The 27577-nt window shown below is 59.4% G+C and overlaps 1 protein-coding gene across 2 annotated transcripts in view; it reads left to right on the top strand.

The window, feature by feature from the left end:
* Positions 1–27577, top strand: part of NOL4L (nucleolar protein 4 like) — a 114798-nt gene that overhangs the window by 20296 nt on the left and 66925 nt on the right. The window lies entirely within an intron of this gene.

Genomic DNA, 27577 nt, shown 5'->3' with positions numbered 1-27577 from the left:
GGTAGCAAAGAAGGTTCACGCGGCGGCTCCCTGAGGCCATCAGCTTGGGGGTGACCGAGTCCTCCGGGGCCCAGTACAAACCCAACCGTGCCTGCAACAGGCCCAGAGCAGTAGCCACCTCGGGACCCTCAGAGAGGACCACAAAGTCCAGGCACAGGGCCGGACAGCCTGGGTACAAATCCCTGAGCGCGTGCGCGCGTGCACGCGTGTGTGTGTGTGTGTGTGTGTAAAGGCAGACCAGCAGAAGGAGGGAGGGAGAGAGAATCTTTCTTCTGCTGGCTCACTCTCCAGTTGGCCACAACAGCCAGGGCTGGGCCAGGCTGAAGCCAGGAGCTGGAACTCCATCCGGGTCTCCCGCGTGGGTGCAGGGGGCCCAGCACTTGGGCCACCTTCCGCTGCCTTCCCAGGTGCATTAGCAGAGCGCTGGACTTGAACTGATGCCCTGGTACGTGATGCTGTCATTATAAGCTGCAGCTCAAGCCGCTGAGCCGTCCCAACACCGCCAGGCCGGCCCACCCCCACCGCTGCTTGACAGGGGCGGCCCAGACACCTCCCCCAGCCTGTGTGGACCCCCGTGTGATGCGTGCAGTCAGCAAAACTACAGCCCACCTCAGGGGCTGGAACAAAGCAGGCTCGCAGTGAGTGTGCGTGCTGCTGCTACGGTTCTCGTTGTCATCGACTCTGCCTTGAGGGAGGGCGAATGGCTGTTGAGTCCCTACTGTGTGTTAGATCTCTTTCCTGGAGTGAATCCAACTCCAAAACCATCTACTGTGCCTACTGTGTGCCAACGTCTGGGATGGGCCTCGGGGCATCCGGAGTGATGACTGAGGGCCTGGGGTGTTGGGGAGAGAAGGGGAAGGGAGGGCTGGATGAGGTCCTACTGTGTGCCGGGCTCGCTGCTAAGTGCTGGCCAGTCAGATAGGAGAGAAGCGGCCCCAGCCCTCAGGGTGGGGAAAGACACGGAAGCCCAGGTCCCCTGACTGTGACCCAGGGTAATCGATGGGGCTACCAACCCATTTTATGAGTCAGGAAGGCTTCCTGGAGGAGACGGCCTGGAGTCTTGGCCACACTCGTCCATTCCCCTCTGGGACGGCTCCCTACGGTTGTGTTCTGGCCTGTGTACTCGTCTGAGGGCGGGGTTCTCGCTGCCAAGGCCACGCACGCTCCTTCCCTTTGCAGTTAGCTGACCTCGGGGACCCAGCGGTACCCACCTTCCCTGTCCCCAGCCACTCTAGGGTCTGGCGGTGGTGGGCCGGCCTGCGCCTCCCTCTCTCGCCTCTGCAGTCGCTTCTCCACCCAGCAGCCAGAGCAATCTTCTGGAACATAAATCAGACAACATCAGCTCCTAGCCGAAAACCCTTCACTGGCTCCCCGGGGGCTCCTAGGACAAAGACCAGACTCCACGCTGCAGCCTGCAGGGCCAGCCAGGCCCAGCCTCCGCAGGCTGGGGAAGGGGCCGCGTCCAGGCCGGGGCCTCCACCTGTGCCTGCGGGGGTGACCTGGGTGCAGCTGGAACCCCCTGACTCTGGCTGTCGAGGGCCTGGGTGGTGCAGGGCCGGGGGGCAGCACCCAGTCCGTTTTCAGGTCTGTGCCTCAGTTTCCCTATCAGGAAAACGAGGAATCTGCCTGGGTGATGTCCCCAGAGGTCTTGTGAGAGTGGTGGGGCGCCGTGGGCTTCTGTGAGCCCAGCCATCCACGTATGCCTTGCAGTTTCTGTGGTGGGATGTCCCACGGCCTCCTCCCCAGTTGGACTCAAAGAAGAGACCAGCAGATGAGGGTAGAACGCGATGGCTTCCCCAGCGCCCGTTATCCTGGGGAGAGCCCGAGGCCCATCAGAGACGTGAGCCTGCCCTGCTCACCCTGCGATAGCCAAGTCCCCGTGTGGCCAGTTGTCAGCTGTGGGTGGCAGTGACCCAGGCGGTAACACGGAGGATCCCACGCGCCCTGTCACCCAGACTCAGGAGATTGGAGGCTTCCATCCCTCACTCGGAATCTAGATTCGGTTACTATTTTTAATTGCAAAATTGCAAAAGTTTAAGCAGATTTGGCATAGGGGCTGGCACGGCGGTGCAGCAGGGTAAGACGCCACCTGCGACACTGGCCCCCCATAGCAGAGCAAGGGTTCAAGTCCCAGCTGCCCTGCTTCCGGTGCAGCTCCCTGCTGATGTGCCTGGGAAGGCAGTGTACGATGACCCAAGTGCCTGTGCCCCGCCACCCGCGTGGGAGACCCAGAATGAGTTCCAGGCTCCTGGCTTTGGCCTGGCCCAACCTGGGCTGTTGTGGCCATTTGGGGAGAGAACTAGAGGATGGAAGATCTTTCTGTCTTCCTCTCTCTGTTGCTCTGCCTTTTGAATAAATACAGATACATCTTAAATTTTTTTTCTTTAAATGTGGTCGAAATCTACCTTTGTCCCCTAGCCAGCCGGCCCCTTCCTGGGAGGTGACACCGTGACCGGCTCCTTGTCTGTCCCCCCAGATTCTCAATGCACATGAAGGCAGGTGCTGGAGCTGGAAAGAACCGCCCCAGGCTGAGCTGGCCGCCTGTCCACCATTATGGGCTTGCCCAAGGTCACAGGGCTGGGCGGGGAGAGCCCCTCACCGTCGTCTCCCCGCTGAGCTCCTGGGAGCTGGCCGGAGCCGCTGCACGCCCCACTGCCTTCCGCGTGTGTCCCTGGACAGTGGTCAGCGGGGACCTGCGGCGGCAAGTGAGGGGGGGCGGTGTGGTGCTGACTCAGCAGCAGGACCACGGGGGAGGGGAGATTGAGGAGTGGAACGGGCACGGCAGGTGGCACTCGCCTAAGGTGGCAGACAGGCTCAGTCTGTGTCCAGGGCCTCCCGCACGTCGGTTCATTTAGCCCTCACCCTGTGCCCACCAGCTGGACTCTGTCAGCCCCTGAGGGATGGCAGCCCCTGCCCAAGACCATGTGACTGGATTTGTGCGCAGCCCCACTTGGTTCTGGAGATTTTCCCATCCTGCCCTGCTGTGGGAGCTTGGTCAACATTGCACAGCCCGAAGGGGCAAAGGTGCCCATGTGACCGGGCTCTGCGCCCTGAGGGCCACCCTGCTGTTAGGTCCCTTCTCTGTTAGGATGGGGCCCGCTGAGTAGGGGGAGTGGAGGAGGTGGGGTGGCTTCGCCTGGGGCTGATTCAGATGAGCGGGCCTCTGCTTGGCTGCGTGACTTTGGGCCGCGCTCTTTCCTTCTTTGTCTCCAGGCTCTGAGGAGTGAGTCGCTGGGGGAGGGGAGCTTTGGGATGTGCCCCCTGGAAGCTGGCAGGCTGTGAGGAGGGCTGGCGTGGGAGGCGCAGGGCTCAAGGCAGGGCAGACACGGGGCACAGAGGGTGGGGAAGCATGTTCCCTTACACTGCGAATGTTTGATTTAAGGTTGCAGGGCCCAGGTGGGCCCCAGGCAAGTCCCCTCCCCCTCCCCAAAGAATGAGGTTGGAGAGTTCTGGAAGCCTTTCTCGGACTCGCTTGTTTTATGGTGAGGGAAACCAAGGCACAAAGGCCACAAGACAGTTCCCCAAAGGCGTTGTCCTTCGCCCTGTCATCTCTTCCTTCAGCCATACTTGGGGCCCTACTATGTGCCAGGCACTGCCAGCGAGTGAGGCAGACCCTGGCCGTGCCTTCACAGGGACACAGCCACTCCCCGAAGCATGGTGGCTGCGAGCGGCACCATGTCGGCAGAGCAGCCCCCAGGCCTAGCCCGGGAAAGGGGATCCCGGGGGCTCCGGGGCCTTCTGCTCAGCGTCTATCAGAGCAGCCACAGCCGCTGGAGGCTGGGAGGCCAAGGCCAAGGTGTGGGCGGGGTTGGCGTCTCCTGAGGTCTCCCCTGGCTTGCAGGTGGCCGCTTTCCCATGGGGCTTTCCTGTGGCCTCAGCTCTGCCGATGTCTGCCCCAAGTGCCTTAAAAAATTCTTTGAGAAGGGGACGGAGGCTGCCTCTGGTTCGCTCTTCAAATGCTGGCATCGGCCGGGCGGGGCCTGGCTGGCCTGAAGCTGCCAGCCAGGAACTCAGCCTGGGGACCAAGCACTGGAGCCATCGCCCGCTGTGTCCCAGTGTGCACGAGAGCAGAAAGCCAGGACTGGGCGTGGAGCGGGGACTTGAACCCAGTCACTCTGATGAAGCACTGCCTGCAGTGCCGGCATCCCATATGGGCGCCGGTTCTAGTCCCGGCTGCTCCTCTTCCAATCCAGCTCTCTGCTCTGGCCTGGGAAAGCAGTAGAAGATGGCCCAAGTGCTTGGGCCCCTGCACCCACGTGGGAGACCCGGAAGAACTCCTGGCTCCTGGCTTCGGATCAGCGCAGCTCCAGTTGTTGCGGATAATTGGGGAGTGAACCAGCGGATGGAGGATCTCTCTTTCTGTCTCTACCTCTCTGTGTAACTCTGTCTTTCAAATAAATAAAATAAATCTTAAAAAAAAAAAAAAAAACCTCAGCCTCGCGCCGGCACTGTGGTAAAGCCGCCGCCTGCAGTGCTGGTGTCCCACAGGCGTGCTGGTTCAAGTCCTGGTCCAGCGCCAAGCTCATGCTCCCGGGAAAGCAGCAGAGGATGGCCCAAGTGCTTGGGCTCTTGCACTCACGTGCGAGACCCGGATGAAATTCCTGGCTCCTGGCTTTGACCTGGCCCAGACCTGGCCATTAAGGCCATTTAGGAAGTGAACCAACAGATGGAAGCACTCTCTCTCAATCTCTCTCTCTCTCTCTCTGGCTTTCAAATAAATAAATAGAATCCAAAAAACAAAAACAAACAAACAAACAAACAAAAAAAAAAACAAAAAAAACCAGCCTCAGGACCTCGTTTAACTTAATCACCTCTTGGAAGGTCATGTCTCCAAATACAGCCGAGTTCTGAGGCACGGGGTCAGCGTGTGAGTGACAGGGCACAGTGCAGCCCATAGCAGGTGGAAACACTTGAGCTGAGGTCAAGCGGAAGTTAACTTAGCAGTAAGAAAGACTGGGACTTCAGGCAGAGGCATAGCACGGGCAAAGGCCCGGCGGCAGGGAGGAGCATACAGTGCAGCTGTGTGGAAAGAAGCTGGTGTGGCTGGGGTGCGGGGAGGTGGGGGGGGGCTGGCGTGACTGGGGTACAGGGAGGTGGGGGAGCCGGCGTGGCTGGGGTGCAGGGAGGTGGGTGTTCCAGAAGAAGGGGCGGGGTCAGGTGTGCGCCACTGGGGTTTAGCCACTGCTTGGGGTGCCTACATCCTGTTTCAAAGTGCTGGGACTCGAGTTCCACCTCCGCTTCTGAGCCAGCTTCCTGCTAATGTGTGCCCAGGACGGCAGCAAGTGAGGACTTAAATACCTGGGCTCCTGCCACCAGTGTGGGAGACCAGGATGGCGTTCCAGCTCCTGGCTTCAGCCAGGCACAGTGCTAGCTGTTGCAGGCATCTGGGGAGTGAAACGATGGATGGAAGACCTCTGTCCCTCCCTGTCATCACCACTCTGTCCTTCAAATATTCACACGTACATACGTGCACACACACATTCACACATACAGTGCGTGCACACTTACCAGGAGGCAGCACCCCCCTGGCCTGTAACTGCTGCTCCTCCTCGTTGAAGCGGGAACCATCACACCGGCTTGAGGGGCGGTGGGCTAGGTCAAGGTCGGTTCTCACTCAAGATGAGCCGTCCGTTTTCTCTTCCCTGCCAAGACCACCTTGGCCACCCCGGCCCCCACCTTGTCCCCTGCCCTGATGGTCTGACAAGGCTGGAGCTGGATAACGACAGGGCCAAGGACTCTGGGCAAGCAGAGAGGCCCCGGGGCCCCCTGGGGTGGCCATGCCTGACGCCTGAGCACTGCAGGGCCAGCTGGGGGGCTGTCTCTGGGGAGCCAGTGTCCATTGGGTCTCTCTGACATGGCAAACCCCCAGTGGGAACCCTCGCCTCCCAGTCTGCTCCTGGGTCCCCACATCCTTCCCAGTCTCACGAGTTAAATAAAGAACTTACTATTGGCTCTTTTTTTTTTTTTTAATTTATTTCATTTGAAAGAGACAGAAACAGACAAAGAGAGATATTCCATCCTTTGGTTCATCCCTCAAATGCCTGCAACAGCCTCATCTGGGCCAGGCTAAAACCAAGCTCTTGGAGCTCAGTTCAGGTCTCCCAGGTGGGTGGCAGGGGCCTGGGGCCTGGAGCCCTCACCTGCTGTCTCCCAGGTGTACGAGCAGGAAGCTGGATTGGAAGCAGAGCCAGGGCTCTAGCCAGGTAGTTTGAGATGAGACCTGGGTGTCCCAAGTGGTGATGTAACCACTGAGCTACCGTTATAGAGTCACAAAAACATTGCAGATACCATCCGCAGGGTCCCTGCAGCCCACACCCAGTTCCCCTGTTGGCATTTGACATCCGGCACCAAGGAGCCAACCAGATACCGCTGGCTGTCCCTGCCCCCACCTCCCTCCCAGGTCCTCACCAGGAGGCCACAGCACACGGGAGCAAAACGCGGAGCAACTCCGTGACCCAGTTTTATTCTAACATTTTCGAGCCCCAACAATGTGCATTGTTCCTGCTGCTGGGGAAAGCAGCCGAATCCCACCTCCCCTGGAGGCTGCCCTTGGCAGAGGGAGATGGAGCACAAAGGGGTAGAGGTGAGTGTTGGCGTGGTCAGGGGCTGGGCGGAGGGCCAGGGCCGGCGCTGTGATTTGATGTAGAGAGGTCTGGGAGCCTCCTTATGGAGGTGAGGCAGCTTCCACGGGGAGAGTGTCTCAGGTACAAGGGGGCAGGTGCAGAAGCCCTGTGGCAGGCACAGGAGGAGCTGGCACACCTGTGTAGGTGTCAGCAGGGGGTGGAGTCTGCAAGGGTCCAGGTGAGAGAGGATGGTGGTCCAGACCGCACAGGTGCCTGGGCAGGGGCAGGTGCTGGGCTCGTCTTGAAGGGGGAGCACAGGATTAGCTGGTGGTGCCAAGCGCTTCTGCGGGAATAAAGAAAGGATGGGTGTTAGCAAGATACGGCAACTTGTAACCTGGGATTCCTCTGTCAATGTCACTTGTTTTCTTTTCTTTCTTTTTTTTAAATTTACTTGGAGGGCAGAGTTACAGAGAGAGCTCTTCCATCCGCTGGTTCCCTCCCCAGCTGGGGCTGGGCCAGGCTGAAGCCAGGAGCTTCTTCCAGGTCTCCCACATGGGTGCAGGGGCCCAAGCACTTGGCCATTTCCCACTGCTTTTCCAGGCCATAGCAGAGAGCTGGATCAGAAGTGGAGCAGCCGGGTCTTAAACCAGGGGGTGCAGTGTCACAGGCGGTGGCTTTACCTGCTGCGCCACAGCACTGGCCCCCAGTGTCGTTTGTGTTCAGAGTCACCTAACCCAGCCCGTCCTCCCGCTGGGGGTGAGCGAGTCAGAAGCCACTGCTCTGGTTTTCCCCAGAGTGTCCCCTTCTGAAAGGCGATAGGATTTCATTGTTGACCAACAACAGGGGTGGGCGCTGGACACGGCGGCGAAGGTGCTGCTTGGCCTGCCCGCCTGCCATATGGACCGCCCGGTTCCAGCTTCCTGCTGAGGTGCGCCCTGCAGGCAGCGCGAGGGCCAGTGGTCACGTGCCTGCCCCCTGCGTGGGAAACCAGGTTGTGCGTGGGGGGAGTGAACCAGCCGATGGAAGCTCTCTCTCTTCTCTCTCTCTCTCTTATGTAAGTAAATGACATTTAAGATAAATAAAGCAGTTCATCAGGGCCCATCGTGCAGTGAAAAACCAGTGCTGCTGGCCGCCTGGCCCGGGAGTCACCCAGTCCCCCCCAGGGGCAGCCACACTGACTTCCTGGGTGTCACTCCAGGCATTTTATCATTTATGAGCGGCACGCTGAACAGTTTGGAGAAAACAGAAGTAAAAGATAAGTTTGCTTCTGTGCAAAATATGTTAAATCCATGCACAGGGAGTTCAGAAAGTTCATGGAAAACGTGTGTAATGAAAAAATTATGCATAGATTTCAAAGTCTTTTTGCACCAAAATAAATTTATCTTTTAATTCTGTTTTCCACCAAGTTTTTGAGGCACCCTCGTGTGTGTGTGTGTGTGTGTATGTGTCCCTCGGTTTTGTTTCTGTTTTTACACACAATATGTTGTGCACTGTTCTGTCGGTTCCTGATTTAAATATAACAACTTCATTGGGATGTAATTCACATACCACATAATTCTCCCATTTAAAATACAGTTCATGGGTTTGAGTACTTCAGAGTGATGCATCCATTTCCCAAATTAATTTTAGAACATTTTCATTTTATTTTTTAAAATTTTATGTTGGGGCCAGCGCTGTGGCTCAGTAGGTTAATCCTCCGCCTGCAGTGCCGGCATCCCAAGTGGGCACCGGTTCTAGTCCCAGCTGCTGCTCTTCCAATCCAGCTCTCTGCTGTGGCCTGGGAAAGCAGTGGAGGATCCTGTACCCGCGTGGGAGACCCGGAATAAGCCCCTGGCTCCTGGCTTCGGATCGGCTCAGCTCTGGCCGTTGTAACCATTTGGGGAGTGAACCAGCGGATGGAAGACATTTTTCTCTGTCTCTCCCTCTTACTGTCTATAACTCTTTCTCAAATAAATAAATAAAATCTTTAGAAATTTATGTTATTTATTTGAAGAGGGAGAGAGGATTTTTCACCTGCTGGCTCACTCCCCAAATGAAGCCAGAGTCTACAGCCAGACTCTATCCGGGTCACCCATGTGGGTGCAGGGGCCCAAGCTCTTGGGCCATCTTCTAGTTTTCCAGGCGCATTAGCAGGGAGCTGGACCGGAAGTGGAGCAGCCAGGACTTGCCCAGGCGCTCAGTGTGCCCGTGTCACAGTGTCGCAGCGGCGGCCCCTGGAGCACCTTTCACCCCTTTGAAGGAAGCTCCCACAGGTGCACCGTCAGCTGCCGTTTCCTGCTGACCCCTCCCCAGCCCGAGGAGCCATCTCCAGGTCTGCCCTCCCTGTAAGTGGAACCTGCGGTAGGTGCTCGGCCACGGACTTCTTGGTCTGTTGTTTCCTAGGGTGGTCCGTGCGGCAGCACGCGCCCACGCTGACTGCTCTCCATCGCCGAGTACTATTGCGTGGTGTGGACTCGGCACGTGGTGTGCGTCTCTAGCAGCCTGTGGACTCGGGGCTCGCTTCCACATTCAGCCGGCACGGGGTGGAGGGGCTGCTGCGCCTGGTCCCGGGCGAGTCTCTGCATGGACGTGTTTCGGTTCTCTGCCACCGACTCACGTGGCAACCCCGTGTGTAGCGTCTCGAGGAGCCACCTGCCCGGTCCTCAAAGCACTGCGTGTTTTGTCTGAGCCCGGGCAGTGCCGTTTATGCGTCCTTGTCGACACGTGTCACTCTGGCTTTTTGACGGAGCCGTCCTGTCCGGCGGGAGGGGGTCTCGGACTGCGGTTTGGTGGGCAGTTCCTGGGTGGCTAATAAAGCCGAGCTTGGTGGCTGCTGGTGCGGCTTCTCCGGAGAAATGCCTATGCAGGTCCTTTTCTGATATCTTTAAAAAGATTTATTTATTTATTTGAAAGTTACACAGAGAGAGGAGGAGAGGCAGAGAGAGAGAGAGAGATCACCCATCTGCCAGTTCACTCCCCAAATGGCTGCAATGGCCAGGGCTGAGCCAGGCCAAAGCAAGGAGCCAGGAGCTTCTTTTGGGTCTCCTACATGAGTGCAGGAGCCTAAGGACATGGGCCATCTTCCACTGCTTTCCCAGGCCATCAGCCTGGAGCTGGATTAGAAGTGGAGCAGCTGGGACTCGAACCAGCACCCATATGAGATCCTGGCATTGCAGACAGTGGCTTAACCCACTATAACACAATGCCGACCCACTTTTTCTGATTTTTAAAATTCTTGCCATTTTATTTATTTTTAAAGATTTATTTATTTTATTTGAAATCCAGAGTTACAGATAGGCAAGGCAGAGAAGAGAGTTCTTCCATCCGCTGGTTTATTTCCCAGATGGCCGCAATGGTTGGAGCTGTGCCTATTGAAGCCAGGTGACAGGAACTTCTTCCAGGTCTCCCACGCAGGTGCAGGGGCCCAAGCACTTGGGCCATCTTCACTACTTTCCCAGGCCATAGCAGAGAGCTGGACTGGAAGTAGAGTAACTGGGACTCAAAATAGTGCCCATATGGGATGCTGGTAACCTGCTGCGCCACAGCACTGGCCTCGTCATTTTATTTTGAATTGTCAGAGTCCTTTATATATTCTAGATACAAATCCCCATCAGTAGATGGTTTACAGGTATTTTTTCCAATCTGTGGGTTGTCTTCGTACTTTCTGGGTGGTGTCCATTGAAACAATAGTTTTTTTTTGTTTTAAGAGTTATTTATTTATTTGGAAGGCAGAGTTATAGAGAGGCAGAGAGAGAGAGAGAGAGAGAGAGAGAGAGAGAATCTTAGATCTGCTGTTCACTTCCCAGATGGCCACAATGACCAGAGCTGTGCCCATCTGAAGTCAGGAGCCAGGAGCTTCTTCTGGGTTTCCCATACAGGTGCAGGGCCCAAGCACTTGGGCCATCTTCTACTGCATTCCCAGGCCACAGCAGAGAGCTGGATCCGAAGTGGAGCAGCCGGGACTCGCACCGGCGCCATATGGGATGCTGGCACTGCAGGTGGCGGCTTTACCTGCTAAGCCACAGCGTCGGCCCTGAAACAACAGTTCTTCATGTTGATGGAGCCCAATTCATCTTTCTTCTCTCCTGTTGGCCACAGTAGCTGGAGCTGGGCCGATCTGAATGTGATACTTTCGGTGTCATAGCTAAGAAATCGTTGCCTGATCCAAGGCCACAAAGAGTTATCCCTGTGTTGCCTTCTAAGAGTTTCATGGTTCTGGTTCTTCCATTCTTCAGGCTGTGTTCCCTACTAAACAGAAAATCTATGTTTTCAGTGCATAAGAGGTGGTCCCGTGCTTTTTTACGGCTGTATAGTATTCCACTCTGTGATTTGTGTGCTGAGGCCTGTGCTGGTGGTCGTTTGGGTTGCTTCCCCAAGTTTGCTCTCACAACAAGGCTTCTTACCCGTGACCATCCTCCAGCAAGTATGGTGGCTCTTTTATACCTGCATGAGTTTGTGGGAAGGTGGAATTCAAAGATAGGTTTATTTTGATGTGAAAAATTTAAAAATCCATGCATACAAATGCAGGACTCTGGTCTGAGGTCACAGGTGTGTGTGCAGGGGGCGGGGCAGGGGTGGAGCTCTGGGCCTCCGCCCTCAGGCTGCACCCCTCCTAGCCAGGGGCCAGGACTCCCAGACAGGTGGGCTGTGGAGGTCTGGCTTTGGGTTGGGTAAATGTGGGTTCAGTCCCAGCTCGGGACCCCGGGACCCCGGGACCTTTGCACAACTCACTGCCAAGCCTGGCACCTGAGTTTCCACATCTGTAAACCACTGGGGCCCTCGGGGCCTCCTGGCACATCAGGTCGTGTCAGGCACTGCTCTGCCGTCACCGTCTTCGGCGTGGGGCTGGGGGAAGCCAAAGGCTGCTGGGATGCGCGCTGCGGGTGGGTGGCACAGGAATGGAGGGGACCGTGTGTGTCCAGGAGGAGAGCAGCCAGGGAGGCTGGGTCTGTGCTGGCCCTGGTGGAGGAGGAGCCACAGAGGGCAGTGGGGCGGGCAGTCCTGCCCTGTGTTTCCCATCTGCCGCTGGGGCTGTCTCGTCGGGGTCGGACTCCCCAAGTCTCATCTCTCCTGGAGAGCAGCCGGGAACAGAGCTTCCACATGCTGGGTCTGGGGCCAGGCTGCCTGGGCTGGTCAGCCCCTTAGGAACTGTGTGGGCTTGGGTGAGTTACTTAACCTCTCTGGGCTGTGGTTTCCTCAACCATAAAAAAGGGAATTATTTCTAGTTCCCGGGATCCAAGTGAAGAGTAACAAGTCACCGTGGGTGAAGCACCTGGCCCATAGGCATTGCTCCCTGACAGGTAGTCATTACAGGGAACAGAGGCAGTGGCCTTCAACTGCTCCACCCACTTCTCAGATGGGAAGACTGAGGCCCTCTCCAAGCCAGTACATGCCCAGGGTGCCCTTGGTGGACCAGGGGGGTTCATCCCTCATATTTTCTTTCAACGAATGCTTCCAGAGCACCTACTCTGTGGCAGAGATTGGTCAGCATCCAGGGAGCTCCGGACTCAGCCCCAGGGTGTGGGGAGCCCATGCTGTCAGTCTCCCGATGCCCACGTTCTTTGCCTCCATCCCACTGTCTCCTGTGCAGGCCAGAAGGGAATTCAAATTTGAATGGAAATGTCCTCACTTGTTGCAGCTCCAAAACCTGGGCAGTGGGATGATGGGACACAGAACGACCAACTGCATCCCAGCCTTATTTTTTTTTAAAGATTATTTAAATTTATTTATTTGAAAGGCAGAGTTACAGAGAGGCAGAGGAAGAGAGAGAGAGAGAGAGAGAGAGAGAGAGAGAGAGAGAGGTTTTCCATCCACTGGTGCACTCCCCAAATGGCCGCAATGACTGTGCAGATCCAAAGCTAGGAGCCAGGAGCTTCTTCCAGGTCTCCCACATGGGCACAGGGGCCCAAGCACTTGGGCCATCTTCTACTGCTTTCCCAGGCCAGAGCAGAGAGCTGGATCAGAAGAGGAGCAGCCGGGACTAGAACTGGCACCCATGTGGGATGCTGGCACTGCAGGCGGTGCTTCAACCCGCTGCGCCACAGTGCTGGCCCCTATCCCATCCTTCTACAGACAGGGAGGGTGGGAGCCTGGTTCTAGGACACCTGACTCCAGCCGGTGTCTCCCCCGCAGCCCACCACGGCACAGGAGGGCGCAGTGCAGCTGGATTCTGGATACAGTTTAAAGGTGGGGGCAGCAGGACTTGCTGACGGATAGTGTGTTAGCTTTTGTTTTTTTCCACTTTATTTAAAGGTAGAGAGAGACAGGTTGGGGGAGAGAGACACTTCCTTCCGCCACCTTCATGCCACTCTGATGGAACAGTGGAGACCACCCGTCTTCATCAAGGAAGGTTGACACTGGCTCATGGCTTTGGAGAGTCACAGCCCAAGACCAGGTGGGCTCCGCTGGTTCACCCTCCAGTGAGGGTGTCTTGATGGCACAGTCCCAGGGTGGCACAGGGCCTCATCCAGCAGGAGACATGGAATGTGCATATTTCCATCCCAGATAAAGCCACCAGCCCGGTCCAATCTAATCGCTTCCCAGAGGCCCCACCCTCAAACACCATAACTGGACGAGGTTCCCACCCTATTGGTACCATTAACATCAGACTTGGGACAAAGCCCTGGGTTCAGTACAGACGCCCGGACCTTAGCAGATGGGCTGTGTGGGGTGGCAGAGGGAGGGAGAGCGAGGGAAGGGAGCCAGGACGTGCGGGGAGGGGAGGGTGGGGTCCCCGTGCTCGTTGGATGAGTTAGCGGCTGTGTGTGTGTCCACGGCCCTCCCTGGACACACGAGCACTTGCTTCCTGCTGTCCAGGCGGCTGTCTGGAGGCCCGGACCGGAGGTATGAGTGCAAACCTACATGTGCTCGGCTCCAGGACGAATCCGTCCTAAGGGCGGGGCCCTGGGGCTGCCAGCGTCAAGAGGCCCTTCTGCTTCTGGGTGCTTCCCAGCCTTTCAACGAGCAGCTGAGAGTGTGACGGACCCTGCGGCCCCCAGCATGCTTCCTGGGGCTCCTTTGGGTGGGAGCTCTCCTGGCTGGGCCCTCGAGTATGTGGGCTGTGCAGTGAGATGGCCCGAATCTGAGCCTGGCTCTCCATTCCCAGCCGTGTGCTGTTAGGTGAGCGACACAGCCTCTTAGAGCCTTGTAGAATGGGAACAAGAATAGCGCCCACTCCTGGTGCTGTAGCATGGGCCATACAGCTGAAAGTTACACAGAAATCCTTCTGACCATGGGCTATAGCTGGTAACCCCGGCAGACAGTGCCAAGGGCGACAGGAATGCTGGATTTGGAGTCTACCCTGGGGATGTCGGGGCAGGGGGGAACCCCAGCTCTGCCACTGACAACCTGTGTGACCTTGGAGTGGTTTTTATTTTTTCAAAAAGATTTATTTATTTGAAATGTAGGGGGGGGGAGAGAGAGAGAAAAATAGATCTTCCATCCACTGGTTCACTCCCCAAATGACTGCAACAGCCAGGGCTGGACCAGGCTGAAGCCAAGAGCCAGGAGCTCCATCTGGGTCTCCCACGTGGGTGCATGGGTCCAAGCACTTGGGCCATCCTCTGCTGCTTCCCCAGGCACAGTAACAGGGAGCTGGATCGGAAGTGGAGCAGCCAACACCCAAGCCCTCTCCAATATGGGATGCCGGGGTCACCGGCATGTTTTGTCCCACGGTGCCATAGTGCCAGACCTCTCCACCTGGTTTGTAGACCTCTCTGAGGAAAGGGTTTGCTGCTTCTGGGTTTGGAAGATGGCTGAGGTGCCTCCCGAGGCCTCTCTGAGTCTCCACAAACCACGTCCCTCCCTGCCTCCCCTTCCAGCCTCACCCACCTGCCACCCCCGCACCATGCCCCTCCCCGCAGCACGGTCTTTCCCTTCCTGGAGACAACCCGAGGTCGGTTCCCCACTGCCTGCTGCACACAGCCCAGGAGGCCCTCGCTGCTCTCCTCCCGGCTTCCACCAACGCACAGAGGTCCACGGGGGTCCCCACTGAGAGCAGCCCCTCACAGCAGCAGCAGCGGCGGCATCGGGCTCCCTCTTGCCCACCCCCGCCTCTGCCCACCAGCCGCTCAGGTCCTCCCGCCGTCCATCTTCAGAGCCGCTCCTTTGCCCAAGGCCTCCCTGCGTTCTCTTACCTGCCCCTGCCCATAGCCACTTGGCAGAGGGAAATCGGCATCGCCACCCACCTGCGCAAGGTCCCTCCGTGCCTGCCTGCACTGTGACCAAGGCCACTGCCCCGTGCCAGCAGCTCCCCCGCTGTCCACCTCACCACTGCCTGACCCACCTGGGGCCTTTGCACGGGCTGCGGCCTCTCCTGGGGACGACACCAAGGCTCCGGTGGCACAGCTCTTCCTGGCCCACGGACAAGTCACTCACTCAGGAGCCAGGGCCTTGGGGCTGCCTGTTAACTCTGTAACCATGGTGCCCGCTGCTGGTATCCACCCTTTCGGTTGGCAAAAATGCCACTCATCCTTCAAGGCCCAGTCCAAATGTCACCTCCTCTGTGAAGCCTTCCTTCACACAGTCCCGCATTCCCTCCCGTTGCAAACCCTGACAGCAGACGAGCTTCGTTCTCGTCCCCCTCGGTTTCCTCGCTCATCCCTGTGTGGCACGCTCAAGGCCGAGAGCGACAGTGCCAGCAGCTGGTGCTCATCGCATGCTCTGCACCCTGTGGGGTCAGTTCTCCTGAAAGCCCATTTTAAAGAGAAGCCATGGGGGCCGGCGGGTGAATCTGCCGCCTGCAGTGCCGGCATCCCACATGGGCACTGGTTCGTGACCTGGCTGCTCCACTTCCAATCCAGCTCTCTGCTATGGCCTGGGGAAGCAGAAGATGGCCCAAGTCCTTGTGCCCCTGCACCTGCATGGGAGGCCCAGAAGAAGCTCCTGGCTCCTGGCTTCAGATCAACGCAGCTCTGGCCATTGCGGCCAATTGTGGAATGAACCATTGGATGGAAGACCTCTCTATCTCTCTCTCTCTCTCCCTCCCTCCCTCCCTCTCTATGCCACTCCTCTCTCTGTGTAACTCTGACTTTCAAATAAATAAATAAATCTTAAAAAAAAGAGAGAGAGAGAGAATCCAGCTGAGTTGTAGAGAGGTTAGGTCCCACACCCAAGGTCCCCGCACGTCAGACCCCAGAGCTGGGGCTTGAGTGAATAATAGCGGTGACAGCCAGAGCTCCCTCCCGGTGCCAGGTGTTTCGTCCTCACAGTGGCTTTGATTGCAACTGTTTTACGGCTGGGGAAACTGAGGCATAGAGGAGTTAGGGAAGGTGTGGAGTAGGATGGGGCTGCTCTCCGACGCCACCACTTACCAGCCTCCATCGCCTCCCCCCCTTACCTCTCGGCACCCCCAACACCACCCCTGCACTAGCACCTGGTCGCCTGGTCCCCAGGAGGCGCTGCTGAGTGTGTAATGTGTGAGCGAGCAGACGGGCGATGGACGGGCGCTCTGCCTGAGCCCAGAGTCCTAGGTCCAGAAGCCCAAAGATGCGGCCCAGCCCCTTCCGGGTTCGGTCCCCTACACCACCTAGCTGTCCAGACAGCCCAGGGGAGAGGACCAGATGCATAAACATGAGGCTGCACGCGGGCATGGGGGGGTGCTGGGCACTGTACAAGTCCTCAATATTATTGCTTCATTGTCATTGAAATGGAGCCTGCCGCAAACAGGCCACCCAGTTCTAGCCACCAGCACTGGACAAAACCCCCATTGAAAAGCCAATTACAATCACTCCATCTAAATTGTCATGGATTTGTATAGAAAATTACATCTCCATTTAGTTCTGAAGCGACATCCTAGGCCGGGACAGAGGGGAGGCTGGCCCATTTACTCGCCAGCAGCACGGGTGCCGCGGGCAGAGAATGCCCAAGCTGCCGGGCCTCGGCTGGCCCGGGGAACAAAGGCCAGTTTGTGGGGGCCCGCGGAGAAGCCGGGCCTCTGAGGGCGGCTCAGATTCCAGGCCTGGGCCCAGGGACCCTGCCCCGCCAGCTGGTCGCCCCTGCTGGCGGCTCTGGCCAGACGAGCTTCTGACAGACGGCTTCAGGCGGCCGTCAGCCCCGCCGCCGTCCAAGGTGGCCGCAGCTTGGCTCGTGTCCACGCTGCCAGCAGACGAAGAGGGTTCGCGCTGGCCTGGGCCCCCGAGATCTTGGTTTCACTCATTCATTCACGCACTCATGTGTTGTCGAGACTTGGGAGCGTCCTCAGTTCGATTCTGGACCCTGTTCTCCATTGCTGCGAGGCCATGTTGTCTCTTTTTTAAGTTCTGAACTCATTGTTGAGCGCCTACTGTGTGCCAGAGAACCGGACACAATGCTGCTCCCTCCCAGCCCAGAGGTCCCCTGGGGCATCCTGTGTTTGGCCAGCAGTGAGGGCTGGGAGGGAGAGGCACGGGGCGGACATGAGGCCAGTGGGGGTGCCCTGTGCAGACTCTTCTCCGAGCCCATCTCCTCACCTCTGATGGGGGCAACGGCCCACCTGGCTGGGGGCTTGGCCAAGGGCCCGCGGCGATCTCCTCAGGTGCCCTGCGTGGAGCTGGGCACAGGACGCTCCTGGCTCAGAGTTCGATGGCGTTCTTGTGGGCCAGACACAGACCAGGGGCTGCACCTGCATCCGCTCCTCCTTCCTCCCTCCCATTCCACAGATGAGGAGCCTGGAACAACACAGGTCCTCTCGTGATTCCTCACTATCTCAATTTTTAAAAAGATTTATTCATTTGAAAGGCAGAGTGATAGAGAGGGAGAGATCGTTCATCCATTGGTTCGTGCCCTAAAGGGCCACAATGGCTGAGCCAGGAGCCCGGAACTCCATCCAGGTCTCCCATGTGGGCGCAGGGGCCCAAGCACTTGGGTCATCTTCCATTGCCTTCCCAGGCGCATTAGCAGGGAACTGGATCAAACCAGCATTTCAGCTGCACCACAACTCCAGCCCCCCAATAATTCTAATGACCAAGGCCTGGCGCAGAGCTTCCAAGGGTACTGGCAGGAGAAGGGGGTGCTGGGCAGGTGTGGGGGGGCCGAGCAGAAGACTCCTGTGGCTAAGCTGGTGACTGAGATGGAGTGGGCCTCTGCATGTGGCCCAGTGACTGTCACTGTATGTCACCGTCACACACGTCCTCTCCCCGAGTCCTCACCCAGATGCCTGGTGGCTGCAGGGGCTCTGTCAGACCGACTGTGTGTCCCAGCCTACACACATCTGTCTGGGCCCGGAGGGACACCTGGCACTCTTCCTGGGATGGCTGGCAGGCCTGTTTGCTCCCTTGGGGCAGGACAGGCAGGTGCAGAGGTGAAGAGGGCAGAGTCCTCGCCCTCCCCCGCCCGGCCCCGCCGGCAAGTGGAAAAAATGTTCATAGGCAGGCTGCCCCGCCAGCGCCTGCTCTGCACAGAAAACAAGTTCTTCTGGTATCAGCTCGAGTTTGGCAGGAAGTGGCTTTTGGGTGGCAGGAAGTTGGATTCTGCTCCTATATCAGCCCTGGCCGAGGGGCAGGAGAGCAGTTATCAGGGGTTAAACAGAGTCACCAAGAAGTGGGGCCCCAACACCCCAAACCCGATAGAGTTGAGGGTACCGCCCACCCATCCTGGTCATTTGGGATGACAGGTGGGGGGCTTTTGTAAACAGCCCCAGCAGGGCCCCAGGCTCCAGACAGTCACTGTCGCTACTCCACTGGTCCCTGTGAGACTCTGAGAGGCAGTGACTTGTCCAAGGTCAGCCTGACAAGTGGGAAGAGAGGGAGAAAGAGGGAGAGGGAGAGAGAGAGAGAGAGCAGAGAGAGGGAGCAGAGAGAGAGAGAGAGAGGCTGTAGGAGATTCCCAGCTGCTTAGAGCAAGAGGAAAACCAGGACAAAAGAGCAAAGAGGACCCGCCCCATCCGTGTCCAGCCGTGCACAGCCACCACGTGGACATCCCAGCTGGCCTGCAGGTCTTCAGCCTGTTTCCCAGGTGAGAGCGAGACCCAGAGACCTCCCTGGCTGAACCAGGCTTGGAGCTCAAGTGTGATTCTGAAGGCTGGGCTGTTTCAGGTCCTGCCCCTGTGTCCAACTTCCAGGGAAGGGAAGCGGCTGTCCTAAACGGAGGCCCAACCCAGGAGCTCGCTGAGGAATTCCCCCAGGGCCGGCCAGTGGAGAGCCAGGGTCAGCCTGGGCAGAGCGGCTGCAGCGCTCCCGTGCATAACCATGCGGCCGGGCGTGTCCAGCACCGGGCCAGAGCCCTGCCCCTGGGCTGGGACCCAGAGGGTCCAGTGTCTGGAATGAAGCCTCACTGCTGGTGAGAATCCATGTCTCCCAACACCCGCTCTGGCTGCCCTGCACACTCTCCCAGCCCCCACTGGATCCCCCTGGGGAGTGGGCCCCTGGTCCTTCTGCTCCCATCCCCAAAGAGCACCCAAGCCGCTCCCTGGCTGAGATGCTGACTGGAAGCTCGGTTTGCATGTCGTTTGCACATTACTCAGTGCGTGTCAGAAGGTACGAACATCTCCCTTTCCGGGGCAGGCCTGCTGGGCCCCCCGCCCTCCTCCAGACAGCAAAAATGCCAGCCGGCGAGACGGGAGCTACGCCCTGGCCTCTGACAGCACCCACCTGCTGCCACCTCCCCCATTCGCTCCTGGAGCCAAATTTAGGCGGCTCTGCTACTGAGAGATGGAGAGAGCGGAGGCAGGAGGCAGCCCGGCCCTGGCCCTGGCCCTGGCCCGCTGTGCGGGGTGGGGCGGGGCAGCCCCGGAGGTGCCCCTGGCCCTAGAGCCCCAGGCCTAGCCTCCCCCGTCCCTCCTCCCACAGGAATGTGTGCGGCACCCGATTGGGGAACGCTGGGTTCTCAGCTGCAGCCCGGGGTGCTGGCTACCCTGGCCGTGAGGGAGGAGAGAGGGAGGGCGTGTGGGAGGGAGGGAGGAGGTCACGGCCGGGGCAGTGGGGAAGGGATCAGATAGCCTCCTCCTGCCCCAGACACCCGCTGCCGCCACTGAGGACACACAGAGGCTCTGCTGCTCAGGGCTTCCTGCCCCTCCCTGCTGTGCCCCCCAGGCCTGACTGCGGGGTGGGGGCAGGAGGCTCAGCTGGGCCTGAGGGGACTCAGCCCCCTCCTCCCAAAGCTCCACCAGGCCGCCCCACTCTGGGCCAGCCTCTGCCTTGGAGAAGCAAGGGCTTCTGGGAGAGCAGGCAGAAATTAGGGACGTGGTGGTGTCCTTAGGCCTAGAAACTTATATTTCTCAGGTGTGGCCTGGAGAGGCAGCAGGGGAAAGGAGGAAAAAGACCTAGGCTGAATCCAGAGGTGGGGTTAACAGAGCTGAGCTGTTGGAGGCTCGGAGCCTGGGTCTCACTGCCCTGGGTTGGAATCCCAGCTCAGCCGGTTCTGTACCTTGTGACTGTGGGCAGGTCTTCCCGCATGTCTGCCTCTGTTCCCCCACCCTCAAGGCTCCTGGTGCCGCAGGGAGAGCAAAATGAGGGGGAGAACGCTAGGCACACAGTAGGTGCACAGCGTGGCTCAGAGGCCCCCGGAGCCGTAGCGGATGTGGGCGCTGGTACTTGGACGATTAAATGGGCATTCGGATGGGGGCTCCGTCCGTGTGACCCGCAGCAAATGGCCACACCCCGCTGCGCCTTGGGCGGGGAGCCGCAGAGGCGTCTCTGCCGAGGGTCTATGAGGATTACACGAGCTCAGCCTTGGCACGGCGCCTGGCACATAGCGGGAGCTCCCTGGAGGAGAGCTGGCTCGATCGAGTGGTACCGCCCCGCACAAAGGACAGGTGGGCAGCGTCGCGGGAGGCGGAGCAGGGCAGGTGCGCCGGGAGCGGGGAGGCGGGGCCGGGAACGCGGAGGAGCGCCGGGGCGCGCGCACGCGCGCGCGCAGCAGGTGCGCGTGGGTGGGCGGGGCCCCGCGGGGCGGGGTCCCCAGGTGCGCGCGCCTGGTGGCCGGAGGCTGGGGGAGGCGCACCGCGCTGGCCCACCGCCGCCAAGTGTCCTTGTGTCTTTAACGTTCTCCTCCCCGCGTACCCCCCGCCCACTTCGTGCGCCCCCACCCCAGCCGGGCTGCAGCCGCCGAGCCGTCCCCCCTGCACTGACAGCTGGTATCTAATTACTGTGTGAGAATGGAAAGTCAGGCTGTCCCAGCTCCGGGGAGAGGGGATTAACGTCTCCTGCAGAATACACTTCCTCTGGTGGGTTGCCATGGTTACTCTCATTACCTGCCTGCCCGCGAGGAGCCCGCGCGAGCCGCTCCAGCAGGCCCTCCGAACCCGGGCCGGGTGCGCGCGCGCCTCCGTGCCCCTCCCGGCCTAGGCGCACGCGCGTGCGCCGTGGAGGGGCGGGGGGCCGCCGAGCGGTCTCGCCCCGCCCGCGCCGGAGCAGCTGTCAGCGGCGCGCGCACCCGGCCCGCCCCGGCGCGCGCTGTCAACAGTCATTAGGCGCGGGCCGCTCCTCCCCCAGCCCGCGATGGGGCCCGCACCTGGGGCCCCCCCGCTCGTTAGCGGGCCCCGGCCCCGGAGGGACCCGCCGCGGGGCCTATCTGGCTCAGGGCCGCCCCCTTCCGCCACCCGGGATTCCCGTCCTAGGCCACGGTGCCCAGGGGAGGAGGGTCCCTCCTCCCGGAGAGCGCCCCTCGGCAGTGGTGGCGCCAGCGGGGCATTTGGGTGGGCGCTGTTTGTGCATCCTTCGCGTTCCCACAGCAGCCCTGTAAGGCGAGGAGAGCCATGGTGCGCAGAGGAAACAGGCCCAGGCAGGGCACCCCTTGCCTGGGGTCAAGGGCGGATTGTCCTCAGGCCACCCTCCCGACCTCGACCTGCACCCCACCCCAGCCCTGTCCTGCATGGCAAAGGAGGTGGCGCCTGCCCTCCCCTCCAGGTCACCTCCAGGGAGCTGCATTTCTCGGAAACCTGTCCTGGCGGGGGGCCTGGGGCCCACTGCACCCCTTTCTCTTCACACCCTTTCCCTCCAGGCACCCTTTCCTCAGGGTTGTTGAGGCCAAGAGAGAGGGGGGGTGGGGGGAGAGCTCCTGGGAGTAGCCATGGCTTCCCTCAAGGGTAGCGCTACTTGGGGGCAGATCCCGGGCACCTTCCCTGCGGCCCAGGCCGAGCGTGTCGGTCCCCAGCGTGATTCCCAGGAAGGTAGACGTGCAACGAAGCAGAAGGGCGGCCGTGGAGTATGGGAGGCCTGTTCCAGATGGCAGGTGCGCCTCGGCGGTGCCAGCGGCTCGGCACTGACAGTTGGAGATTGTGCACGGGGTGGAGGAGCGGCAGGTGCCACGCTGAGTCTGTGCGCCGTGTTTATGGACTTATTTACTCCCGGGGGGGGGGGGGGGCGCAGGGGGAGCGGTCCTCCTCCCGCTGCCCTGTACGGGCCTCCAGAGCTCAGTGGCAGCATGGTCCTAAAATCCAGGTGTGGATCCCACGGTGACGGCTTTCTCGCCCCTGGTTTCCAGGCCGCCGCAGCCCAGAGGAATTAAAATACTGTCTCTGCCCCGTTCGCGCAGCCCCTCCGCAGTCGCTGGGTTAGGACCAGCCTCTCTGGACGGTGCCGAGGGAAGAATTCTGGATGTTGGAATGATGGTCTCGGCTCTGCTTTGCTTTCTGTTGTCTCGCCCCGGTGTGGTTTTTTAATTTCCCCCATCTCTCTCCTTTCCCTCTGGGGCCCCTTTGCAGGGGGCTGTTTCCTCCCCCTGGGTTCCTGTCCCTGCCCCACCAGGAGCTGGAATGAGGTGTTGTAGGCCACTCCCCAACACTACCCAAACCGCAGTCCTGGGGCCGGGAGGCTGGAGGAGCTGCCAGGGTTGTGGGCGCTCGGAGGGGCTCAGCCACCCGCCGCCGCCCTGGGGGAGATGGAGCTGCAGCCTCACCCTTCCCGCGCACTCAGCCCCTGGAGCCTGGGATTCCCCCCACGGGTGGTGGCCAAAGGTTTGTTTCCCCGCAGGTGGGCTCTGCCCACTGGCTTTCTTGCTGATTTGTCATGCCTTGTCAGGCGCGGATCCGAAACGCACCCCGAGGGCCTGCCCAGGGGCTTTTTCTGTGGTTTCTTCTCCTGCCAGAGGAGGAACCCAGTCGAGAAACGTTCCCACTCTGTGGCTGCGTCCTCTCCACCACGGCCTCGTCGCTGCTGGAAGGCGTGCGCCGCGCAGCCGGTGAAGCTGGCGCGCCCAAGGGCACCCTGGAGGCCTCACGGGGTGATCCTCCCTTGCTAAGCGCGTAACGTATTGCCAGCAAGTGACCGGGAGGTTCAGTGGACATGACAGAACTGCAGTCCATTAGCAGTGGGGCTGCACCGCGGCCGAGTGTAGGGGTCCACTTCATTGGCTCCTGTGGGCAAACAGGTGGGATTCAGGAGCTCACCCGAGCTTTGTGATGGCCGGTCCCCTCAGAGGTCCGCAAGCCTGGAAGTGGCATCTTCCTCATGCCAAGCGTTCAGATCCCTTGAAGAAATTGAGGGACCCCAAAAGCCCTGCTCCAGTATTAATAAACATTGCCAAAGAGGATCTCAAAACCCTAGGCCCCGGGGCTGGCGCTCCTGCCCCAGCGATGCCGGATCCACGCAGAGCCTCTGGGCAGACGTGTAAATTTCTGCTCCTGTGGCCCAGTACGCTGCTTTTGTTCCTATCGTTAGGGAAATTGGCCTTCGATGGAGATGATTGGCCTTCATTGGAGATGAAAATGTTAACACGTTGGGCCTGGAAGCGCAGGGCATGTCTATACATAATGAGCCGATACCAGTTTCCTCAAGGTAGCTTCTCTGTGTCCACCATGGGACACTGCCATCAGCGGTCCTCGGTCCCTGTCTCAAGGCCAAGTCACCTCGGGGTGGGGGAGCATCCCAGAGCATCACATTTGGTGGGTTTGAGGTTGAATCTCAAATATCTCCATTTTAAACAGGTTCCTGCCATCCCAGGGACCACACCATGAGCACCACTGTCCTAAACATTCCGAAGTATCAGCAGTGTTAAAATAGACATTTGGCGATTTCCTCAACGACTTGCAACCTGGCCTTTAGTGTGGAGCCCCAACGGGCTGGTTTCAAGGGAGCTGGTGAGGTCCAGGGAAGTTAGTGCTCCATCCATTTGTACACTGTTGCCATGTCTGGTTTTGTTGCCCTGGGTCTGGCCAGCTGTTCTGGGGCTTGGATGGATTGAGTGGATGGAGTGTGTTACCATGGTGATGCCCCCCTACATGCTGTGGAAGGTCCCAGAGGGTGATCCTGTGTTTTTCATGGTTTTTCCCATGGGATGCTGCAAAGGTTTCTTTCCAAAACTCCTGCTCAGCGTTTCCAGGAAGCTGGGGTAGTTAGGAGACGCCAGCCCCCTCTTAATCCAGCTTCTAATGAAGTGACTTCCTTTGTCAGCCCATGCCCAGCTTGCTTGGAGCAGTGGATTAGATGAGGCTAATTTGGGTAGAAGGCAGAAGTGGGCTGGCAGGGGCATCCCAAGGCCATGGGGAAGGTGCCTTCTGCAACCTAACCAGCAGCTCGTGCCTCGCAGCAGCACTGTGTCTGGATCCTCTGGGCAGGCGTGTCTCTCCTGCAGCCCTTAGCCTGCAGGTTATTACCCCTGTGGATGCAGGGCGTGGCACACGTCAGGTCTTCCCAGGCTTCTCCTGGAAGGCCGCACGGAGATCTGGTGTTCTTCCTGTGGGGTGCAGCACACGCCGTGTCCGAGTCGAGGTGTGTGGGCGCAGACCTAGTGTGGTGTGAGCCTTGCTTGCTTCGGGGCGGGGCCTGTCTTCTCCCGTGCACATCTCTGCCCTGGAGACAGGAGGTCCGCGGACCGGGTTTGAACGTCAGGAGAGATCAGAGTCAGTTCTTAAAGGGGTAGCTGCTGCTGATCGCTCCCCCAAAGAGCCCCTGGGGAGAATTTTCCGAGTACATCAGACCAGGGCCAGAGCTGCTGTGTTCCCGGAGACTGCACAGGAGTGGCGGTGGGCGGCTGTTCCGGGTAGCTACCCTAGGCTGCGGAACGCTTCTCCCGGGTTTGTGGGACCATTTCCGAGTTAAATAAGGCCACGTCTCTCCTATGATGGTGGATGTCACGGCCGGGTAGGGGTGAGGGGGACGTGTCGTAACCCGAATGGCTCCGAGGGACGGGAGATGACAGTAGATTCCTGAACACAAAATGCCCCACTGAGTCGGTCTCAAGGGAAGAGAAGATGGTTCTCCAAGCCCGTGTGTGCCAGAGGCCCCAGCGTGCTTCCCCGAGCCTTGGAATATGCAACCAGCACCGGTCAGGCCCTGTTTACCGGTGGGGAAGCTGAGTGTCACGGGTTTCACGAAGTGGGACCCGCCCGAGGTCTCTGAACCAGGTCGGGAAAGTCTCCCTCCTCCTGTCTGCGATCCATCTCCTCTCCCAGAAATAGCCGCGTCCTGGCCTGACACAGCTCTGTGAGCAGGGAGGTCCTGCTCGCTTCTGAGCAGCTCGACCCGTGGCGCCGCCCCTGGGTTCAGAATATCCAGACACTGGGGGCTGACCCCCCTTCCACTCTCTCTACAAAGAAACGCTCTTTCAAAACCACAGTTGAACAGATGCACCGCCAAGTACAGACTGTAAGCGTCCAGGTGGGAGACTCCTTGTAGACCCCGCACACCTGTGCAACTCCCACCCAGCCGGCCAGAGACCCAGCATGAGGGCCAGAGACCCCGCATGGCTCGGGCTCGCTCGTCAGGCTCACTCCGTTCGCTGCTGCCCAGGGGAGCCTCTGGCTGCAAGTGCCCTGGAAGTGACCTCTCACAGCATCCGTCCCCTCCTGGCAACATCTGAAGCTCCTCAGCCTGCCGGGCGGCTCCAGGTCAGCTAAGGAACAAGGCAGCAACTGGCGAGGCTGGCCAGATGCCCTCAGACGTCCCGGGGTGCATACCCCCAAGAAAGAGAGCAGAATAACTCCTGGGGCCGACATTGCGGCGTAGCGGGTTAAGCCACTGCCTGAGTCACCGGCATTCCATGTGAGCATTGGTTCAAGTCCTGGCTGCTCTATTTCAGATCCAGGGCCCTGCTAAGGAGCCTGGGAAAGCTTCAGAGGCTGGCCCAAGTGCTTGGGCCCCTGCACCCATGTGGGAGACCCGGATGCTGTTCCATGCGCCTGTCTTTGGCCTGGCCACCAGTCCCAGCCACTGTGGCCATTTGCGGAGTGAACCAGATGGAAGATCACTCTCTGTCTCTCTCTCTCCTTCTGTAACACTGGCTTTCAAATAAATAGATCTTTATTTTTTAAAAAAGGAACTTCTAAGAGAGGTCTTTAAGATTCAAAGATTATTTCTTTGGAAAGCAGAGACAGACAGATCTCCTGTCTGTTGCTGTACTCCCCACATGCCTGCAACAGCCAGGGCAGGGCAGGGCGGGGCCAGAGCCAGGAGCTGAGAACTCAGTCCCGGTCTGGACGTGGGTGCCAGGGACCCAAGGCCTTGAGCCCTCCCCTGCAGAGGAAGCTGGAATCAGAAGGAGAGCCAGGACTCGAACCCACGCACTCTGATACTGGATGCGGGCGTCCCAAGCAGTGCTCTAGCCACTGCGCTAAATGCCTGCTTCCTGCCTCCCCAAGAGAAGACATCTACAGCTCAAGGAGGTGGAAGATTTTCCCTAAGGTGTGGTCGCATGGAAGCAGGGCCAGGAGGTGGCTTTCCCCTGCCACACACACACACAGGGCCACACACGGACACGTAATGACGCCCGGTTGAAATGGGCCCTGACCAGGAAGGACGCAATTGCATTGGCAAGAGGGCCTGGCCTCTGAGGTCTGCACCCACTGGCTCTGGGGTTCTGTGTCCCCCTCATCCCAGACGCCCACCTGCCCTTCCTCCCCCACCTGCCTCCGCTCTCGGGTGAGCCCCTGACAAAGAGTCCTGCGTGCCAGTCCCAGCATGTCGGGAAAGCTGCTGGAGAGAAGCAAAGCCCGTCTGTGGCCAGGATGTTGGGAGCCAGCATCCATGACAGCACAGCCTGTCTGCTCCGAGCCCTGGGCCAGCTCTGCCACTTCGCTGTGGCTAGCGCAGCCCAGGCCCTGACCCCACAACCTTCCAGGCCATCGCCAATGGCCAACTCCGTCACGCCTGGGGGAACATGGCAAACTGCAAAGCACTTTTTAAATTTTTTATATGTTTGCGTGTCATCTACTTGAAAGAGCAAGAGAGTCGGGGTGGGAGGATCCTCCATCCACTGGTTCACTCCCCAAATGCCCACAGCAGCCAGGAGCCCAGAACTCAACCCAGGTCACCGACATGGGAGGCTGGGGTGCATTGGCAGGCAGCTGGATTGGAAGTGGAGTAGCTGGGACTCGAACCGGCGCTCTGATGTGGACCGCGGGTATCCCAAGCAGCCATTTAACCCAACTGCACCACACTGTCCGGCCTCAGAGCGCTTCTTCCGGATAACAACAACCAGGCGGTCCCCGCGCCAAGCTGGGTGCAAGAGCTGCACGAGAACTCTTTATCGCCTTCACTGATAGCAAAGGTGCTTCTGGAATTCCCAGTTTATAGATGAGGATCCCGAGGCCCCGAGAAGCAGAATAACTGCCCCGGGTCCCACAGCCACCCAAGCGCCAGCGCGGTGCTGAGGGGCTGCACCCGTAGCCAGTTGCCGGCCGGCGGTCACTTCCTGAGCGGCCGTTCTCAGTGCCGGAGGGACAGCTGTGAGCCCAGGCTCAGCCCAGAAGCCGAGGGTCTTGTGGGAGGGTCCCGTGGGGAGGAGTGGTCTTGGAGGCACTTTTAGAGAAAAGCCTGCCTCGTTTTCCCCAAATCCCCCGTGCACTGCTTGCTCCTGATCCTGGACACCCCCTGGGGCCCTCCCGGTCCCTCCTGAGGGCAGTGATGGCTGAGGTGTCCTGGGTCTGAGAATCAGGTCCCTGACTCATTTCCTGAGGACGCCTGCCCGCCCGCCCGCCGCGTCTCCTGCACCCTCCCTCCTCTGTCGGTGGGGGAGGGCAGGTGCCAGCCCTGCAGCTGTTGGCGACAGAGGACCCCGTCTCGATCCTGGCACACCTCACAGGCCACCTCCACGTGACCTCCGGCCCGCCATCCCGCACATGTCCCCACACAAAGAGCCCGGGCGCTGGCGCTGGCGCTCAGCTGCCAGGGTGGGGAGGGCGG

Source organism: Lepus europaeus, chromosome 10 (assembly GCF_033115175.1).
Source record: "Lepus europaeus isolate LE1 chromosome 10, mLepTim1.pri, whole genome shotgun sequence".
In the NCBI taxonomy this organism is placed as follows: Eukaryota; Metazoa; Chordata; class Mammalia; order Lagomorpha; family Leporidae; genus Lepus; species Lepus europaeus.
Note: the sequence above shows the minus strand (reverse complement) of the source record. Positions and strands in the feature narration are given on the sequence as shown.